Here is a 19077-nt window from a genome sequence, read left to right as displayed (position 1 = left end):
CCAGCTGCAATCTAAGAAGGATGAGGGCAAGAATTTTTGTGTCCATTTACTGCCGTATACCCCAGTGCAGAGAACAGAGTCTGGGATATAAAAGTTGCCCAGTGAGTATGTACGAAAGGAATCCACACGCACTTTTCCTGAGCCCACCCAGTGCAACAAACAGAAGAGTCACAAACGTGAAAATGTGAACTAGGTCGCCATCGAGTGGCCAAGACAGGATACTACACCCATCAGGAAGGAAAAAAAAACAAACACATGTAGAGAAATGCCCAAAATAGGACCCCATTTCTGGAAGAAATAAGAGACATTCCAGGGAGGATCATTCCAATATGGGACTATCTTTTCACAGGAGTGTTTGGCAGGTGGAAAGTGTTGTGGAAATAAGCATTTGTTACTAACGTAACGGGGCGCACGGAGAGAGCTCGGCAGCCACGCCCCCAGCCGCACCCCGGGCCTCTTCCTGCCCCTGGCCACGCCCCAGGGCGGATCCAGTCTCTACTACGCCCACACTACCATGTGACTTCAGGTCCACCCCAGGGCGGATCCGGAGACTGGGCCCAATCGCGTTCCAAAGGGCGGGGAGACCAGTGCCTCTCTGCTCGCCGATTGGAGGACGTGGCTAGCCCCTCCCACCGTCGAGACTCCACCAATCCCGAGCCCCAGGCTTGCCTCCTTTTCCGCTCCAGGCAGCCCCGGAAGCGGAAGCGATGATTCAGCCGTGGGCGGCGGCGACGGTACCTGTCCCGGGATGCTCGTCTTTCCTGGGCGTGGTTGTTTGTGTGTCCACTGCAGGACACTGCGTGTGCTCCCGGCCGGGGCAGAGGCGGGGGGCGGGGCCGGGGCTGGGGCAGGGGGCGGGGCCCAGCACGGGCGGAGGCCGCGGGGACGCGGCTGGGCTTCCGAGGTCTGGACTGGGGGGTCTTCCGACCCTTTGGACCTTGGGGTCCGGGCCGAACCCACGCAAGGTGGGTGGGAGTGGTTGCAGCATAAATGCAGCCTGGTTCCCACGGGGTCAGAACAAAGCAGGGCCGCGTGCAAGGGGTCAGCGCCGCGTCTGGAACGCGAGGTGGACCCCGGTCCTGTTTCCTTGGGAACCGCAAAGATGGGAGAAGCGGGAGGTGGTTGTGTCCGGAAGCCCCTTATCCGAGCCTCCGCGCCGGTGCTGGAAATGGAGCCTGATTCTCGAGTGTCAGATGTTCCAGGCAAGACAGGAATGTTTTCTTCTTCACTGAATGGACAGAGCTTGCAGCGAGTTAGAAAATGGGAGTGGCTCAAAAGGGGTTTGTTTTGACACTTGACGCTGCAGGGAGGAAATGCTTCCTGTTAAGTTTTGCTGCTGGCTTTACTGCCCCTGTCCTCCCGGCCTGATGAATGTCAGGGCAAGTACTTACCTCCTCAGATGATTTTTAGTATCTCTCACATCCATGGGGCTCCTGGGTGGCTCAGTCGGTTAAGCGTCCGACTTCAGCTCAGGTCACGATCTCGCGGTCCGTGAGTTCGAGCCCCGCGTCGGGCTCTGGGCTGATGGCTCAGAGCCTGGAGCCTGCTTCCGATTCTGTGTCTCCCTCTCTCTCTGCCCCTCCCCCGTTCATGCTCTGTCTCTCTCTGTCTCAAAAATAAATAAAACGCTAAAAAAATAATTTTTTTAGTATCTCTCATGTCCAGTGCACGGAGACTTTCTGCCCAGCAGGGCGCCGGCCTTGGGCTGCAATCCTGGCCCCATAGCCTTAATCACTTCTCTGGGGATATTACACAATTTGCGGAGCCTTTCAGAGCCTCAGTTTCCACATCTGTAAAATGAGAGTGCATGACCGGACCTGCATTTTGGGGAAGTAATGACTGCTATGTAAAGTGTGGATTGTTAACGTGCGCTCATCGTCTTGGTCCTCATTCTCAATATTAAAGGCTTAGACCACTGACGTGCAGGTGGCAGAATGGCAAGTGGTTATGACCGTGGACTTTGGCAAAAACACTCCAGGATCGAATAAAGGGTCAAATGAGACTAGTGATTTCCACCCTTAAGAACTAGTTTATCCCCAGGAGACACTTGACAATGTAGGGAGAGACTGTGGTCGTCACAACTGGGTCACAGGGGGTTGTTACTGGCATTGGGTGGGTGGAGGCCGGTGATGCTGCTCGCCCCACGTGTTTAATAGTGCCGCCTTGAAATGCTCTGCTTATGGGAGAAGAGTGCCTGGCATAGAGTAGACATTTACCAGGCATGTATCGTTATTAACGTTAACGTTATTTTGTGACTGATGAATTTTCATGGGGAGATGGTTTATCCATCGTATGTTTGCCTTTTCACGAAATAATTTAAACAAAAGCACAAAAGTAATACGCAATTTTAACAGGCACCCGTATTTGCTGCAAATATTTGTACAGAAAAACAGTACACAAAAAAGAAAAACAGTACAGCGTATCCTCTCTCCCCAGAGGGAGCCGTTTCTAAGTTGACATGTAACCTTGTAGTCCATGTTTATGTGGGGTTTTGTTTTGTTTTTCACGTGTGTGTCTGTGCCCTTAGACAATACATGGTAATATTTTGTGTGTGATTTCAAAAGCTGCCATAATGGAATCCTGCACACATTCATGGTCAGCCTTGCGTCTAGAACTTCAACGCGAGTTTTCAGATTTAGTGTGGATTATACATCAAGGTTTCTCAAACTCGGGACCTCCCCGGCCCCCACCCACCAGATGCCAGTAAAAGACCTACTTTTGACACCCACATTGCCTCCAGGCATCGCCAGTGTCGCCCTGGAGGGCAAAAATCGCACTTGGTCGAGCACCAGCTGTATGCGAAGCTGAAATTAGTTCCTTAGACCTGCCTGGTGTATACAGGACTTACTGAACCGTTTTGTTGGTGGCGTTTTAGTCTGTCTTTTTTTTTTTTTAATGTTTATTTTAAAAAGTTTTTTTTTAAATGTTTATTTGAGAGAGAGAGAGAGAGAGAGAGACAGAGCATAAACAGGGGAGCAGAGACACAGGGAGACACAGAATCGGCAGCAAGCTCCAGGCTGTCAGCACAGAGCCCGACGCAGGGCTTGAACCCACGAACTGTGAGATGATGACCTGAGCCGAAGTCCGATGCTCAACCAGCTGAGCCCCCACGGTGCCCCGGCTTCTGTCTTTTTAGAAGCTGCCTTCCGTGGCAAGACTCTCCGGCCAGGTTTCACAGACCTCCCTTTTGTCGAGAAGATTTGATTCTTCGGTCACTTTTATGCAGGTTCCCCCCCCCCCCCCCCCCGCCCCGGTCACTTCTCAGAATTAATTCTTGAAATTCCATGTTCCCTACGAGCTGTGATTTCTGTGGTGGTTTTCCTTTCAGCGTGTGCTGTCCCATGTGGTAGCTACATGTGGCCGTTCCCAAAACTTGTATTTTTATTTAAAGAGTTTAGTGTGCATTTTTTTTTTTTTTGGCATCACTTTACTGAAAGAGAAAGTGTAAAAGGCAATGGCCTTTAGTACCCACCGAGCTGCACAACCGTTGCCACAATTTTAGAATATTTTCATCACCTCCAAACGGAATAAAAGTCCATACCCTTCGTTTTACCACTGCCCTGTCTCCCTAATCTCCCACCCCAGCCCTAAGCAACCGCTGATGTATTTTCTGTCTATACATGTCTCTCTTTGGGTATTTTGTATGAAGAGAATCATACGATTTGTGGCCTTTTTTATTTTTAATGTTCGTTTATTTTTGAGAGGGGGAAAGGGCAGAGAGAGAGGGAGGCACAGACTCTGAAGCAGGCTCCAGGCTCCGAGCTGTCAGCACAGAGCCGGACGCGGGGCTCGAACTCACGGACCGCGGGATCATGACCTGAGCCGAAGTCGATGCTTAACCGACTGAGCCACCCAGGCACCCCAAGCCAATGAGATCTTTAAAGTGTACTCAGACGGGCACCTGGGTGGCTCAGTCGGTTAGTTGTCCGATTCTTGATTTTGGCTTGGGTCACGATCTTACGGTTCGTGAGTTTGAGCTCCACATCGGGCTTTGTGCCGACAGCGTGGAGTCTGCTTGGGATTCTGTCTCCCTCTCTCTGCCCCTCCCCTGCTTACTCTCTGTCTCAAAATAAAGTAAACGTTAAAAAAATTTACTCAGATAAATTGTGTGTGTGTGTGTGTGTGTGTGTGTGTGTGTGTGTGTTAACAATACCTAGGAGTAGAATTGCTGGGTCATACGGAAACTCTGTTTAATCATTTGAGTAACTACCAGACTTTTCCACAGCAGCTATACTGTTTCACACTCCCACGAACAGTGAATGAAGATTCTGATTTTTCCACATCATTGCCGATACTGTTCCTGCCTGTCTTTTTGATTCTAACCATCCTAGTGGCTGTGAAGTGATATCTCGTGGTATTTTTTTAGATTAAAAAAAAATTTTTTTTTTAAAGTTTATTTGTTTTTGAGAGACAGAAAGACCCAGGGGCCCCCAGACATGGAGGGATCTTAAATGCATCTCCCTCAGTGAAAGAAGCCAGCCCAAAAGGCAAGTCCTACATAATTGCAACTCTACGACGTTCTGGAAAAGGCAAAGCTGTGGAAAGTACACAGATGGGTGGTTGTGGGGGTTCGTGGGAAGGAGGGGATGCATGAACAGGGGGAGACGGGGATTTGGGGGGGGGGCAGTGAAGCTACTCTGACACAAGGACGGATACATGTGATTATACATCTGTCCAGACCCATGGAGTACATACAGCACTAGTATCAACCCCAATGCCAACTGTGGACTCTGATTAATAATCTACCAATATTGGCTCATCCCCTATAACAAACATTGCAAGAATGCAAGATGTTAATAAATAGAAGAAAGTCCGGGTAGGGCATATGGGAAAACTGCTTTCTGCTCAAATTTTCTGTAAATCTAAAACCACTTCTAAAAAAATAAAATCTACCCGGGGTGGGGGGTGGGGGCTGGGTGGCTCAGGCAGTTCAGCATCCGATTCTTGATCGCGGCTCAGGTCACGATCCCAGGATGGTGGGCTCGAACCCTGCATCAGGCTCTGCACCGGTAGCGTGCAGCCTGCTTGGGCTTCTGTCTCTCAAAATAAATAAACATGAAAAAAAATAAAACAAGGGCCGCCTGGGGGGCTCAGTCCGTCAAGCATTGGACTTTGGCTCAGGTCATGATCTCACCTTCCCCGGTTGGAGCCCTGCCTCTGGCTCTGGGCCGACAGCTCAGCACCTGGGGGCCTGCTTGGGACTCTGTGTCTCCCTCTCTCTCTGCCCCTCCCCTGCTCACGCTCTGTCTGCGTCTCTTTCTCAAAAATAAACATTTTTAAAAATTAAAAAAAAAAAAAAAAAGATTCCTCCATGTCTTTCCCGGCACGATAGTTTCTTGCCCTTTAGTGCCGGATAACGTCCCCTTGTCCGATTGCCCCACGCTCCGCGAATCCATTTCCCTCCAGAAAGACATCTTGATTGTTCCTGGTTTCCTCAATTAGGAATAAAGCTGCCACACGCATCCACGCGCAGGTCCTTGTGTTCTGGAAGCTCCCTGAGTCTGTGGTCGGTTTTGTGAGAAGCCGCCCCGGGGCCCGAGCGAGTGTGGCTGTGGCCCGTTTTGCGACGGCGCCAGCGGGGTGAGTGCGCGCTCCTGCTGGGTCCCCGACACCTGCTGCTGGGTCCCCAGGTGGGGGTGGGGGCGTTCTAACAGGCGTGTGCGGCTTTAGCTCGCGTCCCCCGACCGCACGCGAAATGGGGCATCTGTCTGCCAGGCGAGGAGTCTCTTCGGATCCGTGGCCCATTTTTAATCGGGCTCTTATTTTATTGTTGAGCTTTCAAGATTCTTGGTGCATTTTCAGGACACGTTCTTTATGAGCGTACAGGTTTCGCAGGCGCGTTCTCCAGTCTTCGGGCCGCCTGGTTCCCCTCCGAGCGGTGTCGGCCACCCAGACCCGAAGGCTTCATTGACCTGAGCGAGGTCAGCGCTCCCTCGCGTGGATCGAGGGGGCGGCGGGACCCCGGGGGAGCCGCTGGGTGGGTGGGCTCGCACCAGGGGGCGCTCCGAAGTGGTCAGGGCCACTCGTGGTCTGTGTGGGCCAGGAGGAGGGGTCGGCACAGCTGGAGGGGAAACGGAGGCAGCCGAGGGTTTGGGTTTGAGGCCCACCTGGGGTGAGCACGGGTGAAGGCGGAGGGCAAGGGCCACCGGCTCGCACGGTGCCAAACCAGAGGGACAGAGCCCGTCCCGGATCTGGGTCTGAGATCACGGTGTGGCAGGGCCGTGCTCCCTCTGCAGGCTCTAGGGGTCCTCCCTTCCCCCCTTCCCCCCTGCTGCCGGCTGCCTCAGGCCTTGGCCTTTCTCTCCGTGCGTCTGTCCCCTTCTAGTTTTCCCGTCTGTGAGGACCCCAGCCGCTTACTCTCCAGTGTGAGCTCATCCTAACTGGTCAAGTGTGCAGAGACCCTGTTTCCAAGTAAGGTCACAGGCTCAGGTACCGGAGGGTTAGGAGTCAAACAGATCTTTTTTAGGGGACACATTTCACACAGTGCAGCAGAAACCCCTGCGGGTGACGCCAGGGTGGCGCAGGGCCCCTGGGAGCTGGGGACAAGGTCGGGCAGTGAGGACGTGCCTGGAGGACAGAACACTGGGTCCTCCCTGTCCGGGACTTTGGGACCCTGGATGTTGCAGGTTTGAGGGTGGGAGTCAGGGCGGGTGGGGGGGACGGGGGAAGGCAGGGGAGGGCATGTGACAAAGACCAGGGAGGAAGTAGGTGATGGTTGCTGGGTGGGTGGGGGGCACCCGAGGAGAGCAGCACAAACGGGGAGGGTGAGCCTTTGGGGAAGGAGGGGGACAAAGCCTCCTGCTTGTGGAGGGACTGGGCAGCAGCCACTGTCCTCACTGCAAACAGACCCGAGAGCTGAGATAGGAGAAGGTCTCGGGGAACAGAGGCTGCAGGGCAGGGGCGGCTGTGGGAGGGCGGCTGGGGGGCCTCCTGCTTTTGCTGGAGTTCTCCCCCTTCTTCCCTTTGTTCTCCCGTCTGGCCACATTTCCACATTCATTGAGGGTTCCTGGGCCCAATGCCCACGTGTGTGCAAGGGACTGACCCCCACCCATAAGCCCAAGCAATCCTCAGACACCAGCTGGGGCCATGGCCTCTTCCTTAGGTTCGTTAATTTACACAGAACTCAGAGAAACTCACTTCCCTATTTATGTATGTATGTATATTTACTTTTGAGAGAGAGAGAGAGAGAGAGAGCACACATGCAGGGGAGGGGCAGAGAGAGGGGGAGACACAGAATCGGAAGCAGGCTCCAGGCTCTGAGCGGTCAGGACAGAGCCCCATGCAGGACTCAAACCCGCGAACCGTGGAATCATGACCTGAGCCAAAGTTGGACGCTTAACCGACTGAGCCCCCCGCCCGGCACCCTGGGATGAGATTTATTCTACTCTCTGGTCCTTTAGTGCAGTATTTGTACAACTTTAAACTCCATCGCTTTTCCCCATTGCCTTCTCTTTTCTCCTCAAATTAAAAAAAAAAAAAAAAAATGAACTCCACCGCTTTGGTTCTTTTACATCCACGCTTAGTATCTGCTGGGGTCTGAATGTCTGTGTCTCCCCACACCCTTGTGTTGAAACTTAACCCCCCGTGTGATGGCGTCAGGAGCTGGTGCCCCCAGGAGTGGGATTACCACTTGAGGAGAGACCCCGGAAGGCTCCCTCCCACCTCCTGGGCACCGAGGAACTGGGCCCTCACCAGACACCGAATCCACCAGGGCCTTGATCTTGGACTTCCAGCACCCAGAACCATGGGATAGGCCTGTTGTTTACAAGCCCGGGGTCTGTTGTTTATTCTCTTACAGCTGCCAGAAAGGACCGAGACCGTACCCATTTCTCAGATGGGGAAAATCTACCTGCCAGTTTCCCACCCAGCAGCACCTGAGGCCCCGGGAGGCACAGCCTGGATTCACACTTCCCTGCTGGGCTGTGCCAGCCACTCCTACCAGCACCACCACCCACCCCCCCGCCCCCATCTTGAGTCAAAATCAGTTTCCCCCTTTGCAGGACTTACTGGCTGAACTGTGACCCCCGGGACCTCAGAAAGCGGCCTTATTTGGAGAAAGGGTCTTTGAGGAGGTGATTAAGGTTAAGGCGAGGCTGTTGGTGTGGGCTGTAATCCAGTCTGGCCAATGTCCTCGTAAGAAAAAGAGATCAGGGTACGCCGTGGCTCTCGGGCACGCGTGCACAGACGGGGACCACGTGAAGAGACGGCAAGAGGGGTGACTGCAAGCCCCGGGGGAAGCCTCCGGAAAACCAGGCCTGCCCGCACCTTGATCTCAGATTCCCGGCCTCCAGAGCCGTGACGGGACGTGTCTGTTGTTTCAGCTGCTCTGCCCCTGGTATTTTGTTTTGGTGGTGGAAACCGACTAATTGCATCGGCTTATTAGGAAAATGTACTGAGCCCTCCCGCGCCCGTGGCCTCGTCACCGCTGCTCCGCCGGGGTGTCTAATCATTACCGAGGCTGTGCCCTGTTTCCAAGGGGGAGTGGCTTTCACATTAAACCTGCTTCCCTGGGATGGGGAAGGAGCAGAGGCTGGTGCCCGGCTGATGGCCGCTGATTGGTGTTAGTGGTTCAGACAGGACTCCAGAAACCACGCTTCCCAGAGGGGCCATGGGCCGATCAGCCCAGCAGTGAGCCGGCTGTGACCTCGCCAGGTGGCAGCTGCTGATTGGAGCCTTGGTGAGCCCCCGGTCCCGGTGATGCCGGCTGGTGGGCACCATCTCATCACATGATGGGGGATGCCGCGTGGTCAAGCCAGAGGCCGACTGGACAAAGGCCCCGGGCACCAGCCGGCTGGTGTCTGAGATGGGGAGGGAGTTTTCTGGGGAGGCGGTTCCGGAACCCCATTCGTGAGTTCATTTGCCACCCTGGCCCGGCCAACAGCCAGATCTCTCTGAGCTGGTCTCTAATCTGCAAAATGGGGATGTTGCTGGCCTTCCGGTGGGGCGTGCAGGCTCTGAGAGGATTCGTGTCCATGAGGGAGGGAGCTGTGTGAAATCCATTCGTGCTAACAGGCTTCCCTGGGTTGGACCTGGACGGTGGGGGGGGGGGGGGAAGACCAGGGAGCAGGCACTTTCTGTGGCTTTATTAATATTTCCCCACTAGTGTTTGTGATTGAACATATCGCGTTGTTTTGGGCCAGTGGTTTATTGCATGTTCAATGGTGAGTAGTGGATATTGTTGCATGTCTGGTAGGGCCAGATTGGTTTTTGGTCCAATCCAGAGTTCTTCTCCCACCTTTTTTTTTTTTTTTTTTTTAAGTTTATTTATTTATTTTGAGAGACAGACAGAGCATGAGCAGGGGAGGAGCAGAGAGAGGGGGAGAGAGAATCCCAAGCAGACTCCATACTGTCAGTGCAGAGCCCGACGTGGGGCTCGAACTCACGAACCATGAGATCAGTGACCTGAAGAGTCAGACGCTTAACCAACTGAGCCCCCTGCCCCCCGCCAGGTGCCCCAAGTTCTCCCTCTTCATTGAAGTCACAGTGATTAGATTTCCAATAATGTTTTCGCATTTCTGGGGCCCATTTTGGGGGCACCGCTGGTCAATTTCTGCATGTTATTATTTGGGAGAACATCCCTTTGAACTATGACGGAAGTTTGCCTCTTGGTTTCCTTGAGCTGCGTTTCATTTTTGTGTGTGTGTTTTAGAAATGTCAGTGAGGTGGTTTCTGTTGGCTTCCGGGGAGTCAAATCTGGAACCAGGACCCTTCATAATGCCGGAGCAGTCAGTTCAAGTACGGCATCTAATAAATTTGGGAGAGGGGAGCCATTTCATCTATCTATCAATCTATCTATCTATTGCTTGCTTGCAAGTGAGTGAGTGAGGGGCAGAGAAAGAGGGAGAGAGGGAGAAGCAGGGCTCGAGCTCACCCAAGGCGGGGCTCAAACTCATGAACTGGGAGATCCTGAGCTGAGCTGAACTCAGATGCTTAACCAACTGAGCCACCCAGGTGCCCCTACCATTTTCAATGTGTAAATCGGAGCCGTAAGTAAACCACGGAAACTCAGTGAGAGGCACTTCCTGTCCGTTCGCTCAGGGAGTCGGAAGGTGCTGTGTCCGTGCTCAGCAGTCACGAGGGGTTTCACGTGGGTCCACGTGTCACGCTCATTCCCGGATCAGTCGCCCTACGTATCGATCATTTTGTCCTTTCAAGGCCAAAAGGTGTAACGGGTGGATTCGGGCTTCCCGGGAAGCGGTCTGAGAAGGGGAGCAGAGACCGAAACCATCTACATATCATCAGAGAGCAGAGCCTGCAGCAGTTTTCCATCATCCAGACCAGCTTTTGAGATTCAAGAAAAGCAAGAAAGCCTGTGCCGCCCTGGGCGTGAGTGCCCTGGTGTGTTTCTATTCCTTTCAAATCAAAGCGGAGTTAACTGCGTTCATCCTCACAAACTGCAATACGAAAAATGCACTGTGCAGTTTCATTTCCTTGAAAATTTGCTCTCAGTGGGAAGGGATGTCAGCGTGTGGGAGTTGGGAACAGCAGGTGCCAGTGATCACCGTGTCCTGGACAGTCCTCCGTCGTCTGGGCACTGGGTTTTCTCACAGGTAAAAGGGGGGTATGACACGGACGGGTGCAGGTATGATGGGATCATAAGCCTCAGGCTTGTAATCTTTTATGGGCTTGATGCCTTTAAGGGCTTCTTTATTTAAAGGGAATTAATTCCTGGCAGCGCTCTGAGGGATTTATATGAATCTTCATGGCAGGTACACTGTGGCTTCTGCCAATATCAACTGAGGATTTTGCTCAGAAAGAGGATGGCAGGTGATCCAGTCGAGACAAATGATCAGTGTCCCCAGATGCCACTCTAGTGTGTCAGAGATGACGTAGATAAAAGATGTTCAAGGATCATTTCATGCCCCTGGTTAATCTGGTTACTAGTGTCAAATTTTAATTTTTTTTTAATGTTTATTTATTTTTGAGACAGAGAGAGACAGAGCATGAACAGGGGAGGGTCAGAGACACAAGCAGACACAGAATCGGAAACAGGCTCCAGGCTCCGAGCTGTCAGCACAGAGCCCAACACGGGGCTCGAACTCACGGACCGTGAGATCATGTCCTGAGCCGAGGTCAGACGCTCAACCGACTGAGCCACCCAGGCGCCCCAGTACTGTCAAATTTTAGAATTATGTCCCCCTTTTGGAGGAAAGAAATCTGTCATGACCCTGTTCTAAGAAATCTCAGCCTAATACGTGACTAGAGGAGGAGGAAGGAGAGAGAAGAGAGTATCTCTCAAAGTACATAGACAAAAGGAATAGGCTGACAGACAGGAACCTGTTGCGATATTTTAGAGGCCCCCTGCTATTGGAACTATTTTAGTCCTTCCAGGCAGGGGCTGCATTACAGCAGGGGGCTGGGCACCATGAGTGTAGTTCCAGGGTCCACAAGGACAGAGAGAGATTCATTCCCAGTGTGGAGAGTGGTTTCTCTGAGCTGCTTACCAGAGAGGACTTGGGAATTGGAAGGACTCTGGAAAGGCCAGCTGGCAGGACGCAGGTTTGCTGAGTGCTTACATTTGTGACCTTTTTTTTTTTTTTTTTCTTTAATGACTTTGGCTCTTTGCAATAGCAGGATAGGAGATACTAGGATAACAGCAGAAACTAGGAGATAACTCATTTTGTTTAGACTTTTGGAGTTGAGAATTAAGAAATTAGCATTCTTAGATGACTCATCTATGGCGCAAGCAAGCTGGTTTGCAGATTAACGAAATCTGCAGTGGACACAGTTTCCCACCGAGGTCCTTTTAACTAAAGAAAAAGATACCAGTTGAGCTCCTTAATAGACATAGATTTGAACGCTACCCGGCTGGCCTCGGTGTACGGAAAGGCCAGAATTCCCTTTGATGACAATTTGGAGTTGCTCGTAATAATCTTGAGCAGGTTCTGGGCAAGCCTGGGCTTTGTTCCCATCAGCAGGCTTAGGAGAAGCTACTTTCATTTCTTGGAGATTTCCAGCAACGTTCGCCCAATTTAGGAGTTCAAATATTTAAATCCATTTCGGGGAGTGTCTGGTGGGCCTGCCTCATCCTGTGTGCAGCCTGGCCCTCACCAACACGTTTGTGGACTAGTTGATATCAGTCTGAGAAACCAGGTTGGTAAGTTTGAAGAACGATTGTTAAATCCTTCACCAAACCTCTGGTGATCTTGAGTCACTTTAGGAAATGCTTTATGGCTTAGAATTTGGCCTTAGTCCAGGGAAGACAAGATTCATGTTTTTTTTTTTTTTTTCCTAATGTTTATTTATTTTTGAGAGAGAGAATGCACAGGCAGGGGAGGGACAAAGAGAGAGAGGGAGACACAGAATCCGAAGCAGGCTCCAGGCTCCGAGCTGTCAGCACAGAGCCTGACACAGGGCTGGAACCCGTAAACCACAAGATCATGACCTGAGCTGGAGTCAGACACTTAACTGACTGAGCCACCAGGCGCCCCACAATGTTTTCCACTTTCTCTCCCTCTCGTGCATTGAGTCCACTCTGTGCCGAGGGCACAGTGGTGACCAAGAATCGTCTCATCCATTCTTGTGGACAGAGTCAGCTGGTCCAAGGGAATAAACAGACATCACATACCTTGCCATGTGAGACACCATCTGTTTTTTTTTTTCTTTTTTTTAATGTTGATTTATTTCGGGGAGGGGAGGGGCAGAGAGAATTCCAAACAGGCTGCACCCCGTCAGCGCAGGGCCAGACCTGGGGCTCGATCCCACACACCCTGAGCCCATGACCTGAGTTGAAATAGAGTCAGATGTTCAACTGACTGAGCCACCTAGACACCCCGAGACACTATCTGTTTTAATCATCTCCCTCTGACCCATTGGTGAGTGAGGGACCCCCACCTCAAGGTTACGGGGACAACCAACACGTGACACACAACACTGAGCAGATGTGACCCCGGGAGGTTTATCAGATGGCTCACAGCCTGGGGGAGCAGGACACCACAGGCCACGCAGGGCCACTCAGGGGGCACACTCAGGGACAGAGTGAGGCACAGGGGCCGCGGGAGGCAGGATTTGCAGGGATGCGGGGCGGTGGTGGTCCTGGTCCTGGGGGAGGACGTGATTGTCTTGTTGGACTGACTCCGAGGCTGCGGGGGGTGGGGGGGGTAAGTGACAGCCATGGCCGGCCCCCCGGAGGGGGGCTTTGGGGGCCTTTATCGGTGGGAGCAGAGTTGGGGGCTGGGGGACTTGTGCTCAGGCCATTCAAGGCCCGATTTTACCGCATGAAGGCAGAACATAATACTGAGCCCTAATCTGGGGCCCGACACCACACCATCCTAGGATATAAACTTCCACATTGCACTGAGAGAAGCACCGACTCATTTTGTTCCTTAAATAACTGCTTTATTAAGCTACAAATCACATATCATGTATTCCACCCACTCAACGTGTAGTTTCTAGCACATTCACATGGTGTGCGTACAACCATCGCCACAATCAATTCCAGAACATTCCATCACACCAAAAGGAAGCCCTGTTCCTATCAGCCATCACCTTTGCCCCCTTTCCAGCCCCCACGAAACCCCTTCCTGACCGTGGATGGGCCTGTTCTGGACGTTTCACACACGTGGACCCACAGCCAGTGTGGCCTCTCGTGTCTGGTTCCCTCTCTGAGCGTCGTGTTTTCGGGGGCCCGTCGGCGGGGTGGCGGGTGTGGGCGCCTCGCTCCTGCTCTGGCTGAGGGATGTGCGCGTGCGCGTGCGCGGTGGACACGGTCCTCCGCGGACGTGCGCGTGCGCGGTGGACACGTTCCTCCGCGTATGTGCGCGTGCGCGGTGGACACGTTCCTCTGCGTATGTGCGCGTGCGCGGTGGACATGGGCCTCTGCGGACGTGCGTGTGCGCGGTGGATGCACCTGATGGACGTGCGCGTGCGCGGTGGACACGTTCATCTGTGGACGTGCGCCTGCGTGGAGGGAGACCCTGCGTTTGTCCCTCCAGTGATCTTCAGCTTGTGGATTACACTGCAATTAACACAGATGTGCAAGTATCTGTTTGAACACCGGTGTCCAGATCCTGTGGGTATATACCAATGAGTGGAATTCCTGGGTCACATGGTCATTTTATGTTTAACTTTTTTTTTTTAAATTTTTTTTAACATTTTATTTTATTTTTGAGACAGAGCATGAACAGGGGAGGGTCAGAGAGAGAGGGAGACACAGAATCTGAAACAGGCTCCAGGCTCTGAGCAGTCAGCACAGAGCCCGACGCGGGGCTTGAACCCACGGACAGTGAGATCGTGACCTGAGCCGAAGTCGGACGCTTAACCGACTGAGCCACCCAGGCGCCCCTATGTTTAACTTTTTGAGGCACCACCAAACATTTCTAAAGCGGCTGCCCTGTTTTTGTTCCCACCAGCCGTGCACAAGAACCCCCCCATTTCTCCACATCCTCACCAATCATTGGTGCCTTTTTGCTTTCTATGTTTTCTAAAACTTTATTTACTTTGAAGGGGGAAGGGACAGAAAAAGAGCGCGCGAGAGAATCCCGAGCAGGCTCCTCACTGATAGTGCAGAGCCTGATGCAGGGCTCCAACTCACGACCCATGAGATCGTGACCGGTGCCCCTTTTTTGTATTCTGATGCTGTCACATCTGGGGCCTCACTGACCCCGGAGGGACGGCCCCACAGAGGCTGCCAATCGCTAGAGACAGGAAACAGCTTGCCCACAGCACACCTTTTATATGCAAATCAGCCAATTCAGAGTCCACCTCCCCGTCCCCTCCTCTATGGGGCTTTCACTCTCAGGCCACTGTCCCCCTGCCCTAATCACCCCAGGGCTAGGTACCAAGCAGGAAGGGGTAGCCTCTACACCCCAGAGTAGCTGCACTCAAGCTAGCCTGGCCCGAGCCTGCATCCCTGCCTCGCCTATTTCCGCCCAATGGAACCACAATAAACACTTGGCTACATTTCCCCCTTTATCCCTCTCCTCCTGGCGTTTGGTGTTTCTTCTCCGAGTGGCCCTGCGTGGCACAGAGTGGCATGCCCTCTCTTCCAGGGCTGTGAGTAACAGATTACCTTTCCATTACAACGTTGTGTGGCGGCGGATGTGAGCAGACGGCGTGGTGATGGTCTCTCGGGGTACACGGCTATTAAATGTTAGGTAATACAATGTCCTATGTCAATTGTGTCTCAAACAGCCTTTTCAGTGCCCTTCGTCTCCTAACCTGCTGGCCTCATCAGACCTGAACAATAATAAAACCTACATTCCAAAACAGCCAGGACTGATTTTTTTTTTTTTTTTTAATAAGCTCTATGCCCAACGTCAGGCCTGAACCCACGACCCTGAGATCACGAGTCGCCAGCTCTAATGACTGAGCCAGCCAGGCGCCCCCAGAAGAGACAGAATTAAACCAAACCCTGCTTAGTCATAAATAATAGACGGTGAATTGATGAAGAGCAGCGGCGTAATTCAGGGTAGTGATTCTGTCCAGTGGCTGAAGGGTGATGAGTCAGGTGGTGGGCACCCCAAGATATGAGTAGCTGCCCAGTTTGTTCATGACCGTGGGTGCCCAGGCTATAGCACATTTATTATTTGTTCTTTCAACTTCACATACTTTTTTGCTTAAAATTGTTTTTAATTTAATTTTAGAGCATGAGTGGGGAAGAGGGACAGAGAGAGAGAGAGAGAGAATGAGACAGAGAGAGACAGAGAATCCTAAGCAGGCTCCACGCTCGGCGCAGAGCCTGAGTGGGGCTCAATCCCACGACTCTGGGATCATGACCTGAGTCGAAGTCAAGAGTCAAGATGCTCAACCGACTGAACTACCCAGGCAGCCCTAGTTAAAATGATTAAACTTAACATTAAAACATTTAGTGCGTTTTTTTCCTCAGCCCAGTGTACTTCACGATACCAATCTAAATAATTTTTAAAGCATGAAATAATACACAGTTTTCAAATATTTATTTTACCACATGATGTGACCATCTCCCTTTTTTTTTTTTAAATGTTTATTTTTGGGAGACAGAGAGAGAGAGAGAGAGAGAGAGAGAGAGGCGGTGTCAGCAGGGGGGGGCAGAGAGAGAGGGAGACACAGAATCTAAGCAGCTCCGGGCTCCGAGCTGTCAGCACAGAGACAGACGGAACTCATGAACCGTGAGAGATCATGACCTGAGCCAGAGTCAGACGCTTAACAGACTGAGTCACCCAGGCGCCCCTGACCATCCCCCAGCTTTGATTTCACTCTTAGTTTGGAAGAGGTTCTCAAGCCTTTCATACCCGGTGCTTTGAAATTTAGTTGGTCTACAGGCAAATGGAACCGAGAGTAAGAGCTTTCATTCTCCCTGTTGAAAACGAGGAAAGAGATGGCTCCCTCCTTTTTTTCTTAGAGCATTTGCTTTAGAGAACTTGTGTTTATAAACCCCTTCTCCTTTGAAATGTATGTAAACCTCTGTAAAAGCTAAGGAAAGCGTTCGCCTGCTTTACCACCGGGACTCTTTCCTGGGAGCTCACTTTGAAATGCAATCAGCAAAAGAGAGAGCGGTCTCTCCATGGGGGCTTCTCTCACTTGCAAAACTACCGACTGTCATAAAGAGAAGCTTGTTTTTCCTTTGCACAAAGCCAAGTAACTAATACGGACGGTCACCGAGTCACCAGGTGGGTGGAGGATGCGTGATTGTATGACAAAGGCTGTTGGGATTGGCCACGGGAGGACTGGTTATCACTTATCCTGAGAACGTGTATGGAATGGCTTGACTGTGCTTGGCTGTGTAAGGGGGAGAGATTTCTTTGTCTTTCCAGGTTCTCAAGAGGATTGCCCGAGATGCAGGTCACATTCTGGCTTAGTGCTGACTCAGAAATAAAACCGTTCTCCTGGTCTCTTTCTCTTCAGTCTTTGTGACGGGTTTCCTGGGTTGGCAGGAGGTTTGGTTTTCAGTTATATTTTCCCAACAGAGAGCGGTATTTGAGTAGCAAAAGTTTGGAAATAAACCCAGTGTCCAGGGTGGAGACTAACACGGGGTCTGAACTCGTGACCCTGAGATCAAGACCTGAGCTGAGATCAAGAGTTGGACGCTTAATCCACTGAGCCCCCCAGGTGCCCTGCGTGGGATTTATTTCTAATTGAACCAAAACATCAAATTCTATTGCCGTATAAATATGTTCCTTTTTTATGTAACAAAGAAAGCAAGATAGGTATATGAAATTGTTACTTTTTGCATAAATACTGACCAGATGGACAGGAAATGAGTTGCTGAAGGACATGCTACCAGAGAGTCTTCGAAGGATTTCTGAATCCCAGGCTGGATTTTTTTATATGTGGCATTTATTTATTATTAATCCATACCAAGAAAGAAATGTTTAGTTTGTAAGTCAAAAGGGATTTATTTTTAATTGGAAGTCACTTTTCTACATAGGAAATTATTTTCAAATATGTTCCTCTTCTTTAAAAAAAAAATGTTTAATGTTTCTTTATTTTTGAGACAGAGAGCGGGGGAGGGGCAGTGAGAGGAGGACAGGGGATCCGAAGCAGGCTCTGTGCTGACAACAGGGAGCCCGATGCGGGGCTCAAACTCATGAACCTCAAACTCATGACCCGAACTGAGGTTGGACACTTAACCGACTGAGCCACCCAGGCGCCCGTATGTTCCTCTTCTTTTTTTTATTTAAAAAAAAATTTTTTTAACGTTTATTTATTTTTGAGACCGAGAGAGACAGAGCATGAACGGGGGAGGGTCAGAGAGAGAGGGAGGCACAGAATCTGAAACAGGGTCCAGGCTCGGAGCTGTCAGCACAGAGCCCGACGCGGGGCTCGAACTCATGGACCACGAGATCATGACCTGAGTGGAAGTCGGACACTTAACCGACTGAGCCACCCAGGCGCCCCTATGTTCCTCTTCTTAAAAAGGAAACAGCAGATCTCAAATGGAGTCACTGGTGCTAAGTCCCACATCAGCACCGGGAGATTTAATACCTTATCTAATTGCAGTTTTGGCCTCTCTTGAGGAACGTGAACTTCACCGGTCAGTCTGGAATTGCTGGTCAGCACCAGTGAGATAACCTGCCTGATACACACACTTTCCACCAAAGGAAGGTGACCTTGCCTGAAACAATCCAGCCTTTGCTGGAAACTTCTTTTCCCCATCCCCTTCTTCTGAAGAAAGGCTTCTATTTTGTGTGGTTCCTCAGAGCTCCTTTGTAAGATGAGATGTAGTCTGATTCATGAATCGTGAAATAAAGCCAAATTACATATTCAGATGTGCTGAGATGAATTTTATTTCTTAACACCCTGAACACTCATTTTTATGAAAGTGAATAATACCTTTTTGCAAAACAGAGAAAATTAATTTTTATAATTATGTTTGTAAGTAACAGGGTCGATGATGCTGGAGTTTACACTTCTGTACCCAACGCTGGGCGGGTATTTTTGAAATGAGCAGTCGTATTACATGCTGCTGATGTATTTAGTGTTTCAGGTCCAACATAAATTTATTTCAGCTTTTAATGCTTTTATTTCATTTCATTTTTTTCGGCTTTTATTACTTTTAAATCAGTTAAAATAGGAATTCAATTGCCTTCAGGATATCGTAGCCTTTAATTTTACAAAATGCGCTAGAGATCTGAAAAACAGTTCCTTGCAGAGTGTGAAAGACGACTCAGTGAAGATAGCCCTAAAAGAGTCACTCAAAATACAGTCGGAAGGACATTCAGGAAGCAGGGACTGCGCACGTCCCCTGTTTCAATTTTCGGAACACCGTGAACTTTTGACTTTTGTCAATTGCAATTCCACCTCCTCCTGGAACACTTCCTCCTACTGGGGACCGAAATAGAGATCATGTAATGCCTGTTAGCCAAGTAGCCAATCGTGTATTAGACAGTCAGTTTAAACTCTGCCAGCACCAATCATAATTCTTTCAAAACAACTTATGTAACCTTGTATTTTTTGCCTTTATAAGCCTGCTCTCCTTGTTAGCATTTTGGAGCACGCTTTGTATTTTGACTCTGGCTCTCCGGATTGTAATCCCTAAGACCCCAAATAAACGCTTTGGGTTGCTTTACAGTCTTGTGGGCTTTTTGGCTGAAAAGAGTAAAACGCAGGTCTGAGAATGCCAACATCCCACCCCTGTGGCTGTGCTGAGGGGTGAGG

This window comes from Panthera tigris, chromosome A2 (assembly GCF_018350195.1).
Source record: "Panthera tigris isolate Pti1 chromosome A2, P.tigris_Pti1_mat1.1, whole genome shotgun sequence".
NCBI lineage: Eukaryota > Metazoa > Chordata > Mammalia > Carnivora > Felidae > Panthera > Panthera tigris.
The sequence above is the reverse complement of the archived record's forward strand: the minus strand, read 5'-3'. Positions refer to the sequence as shown.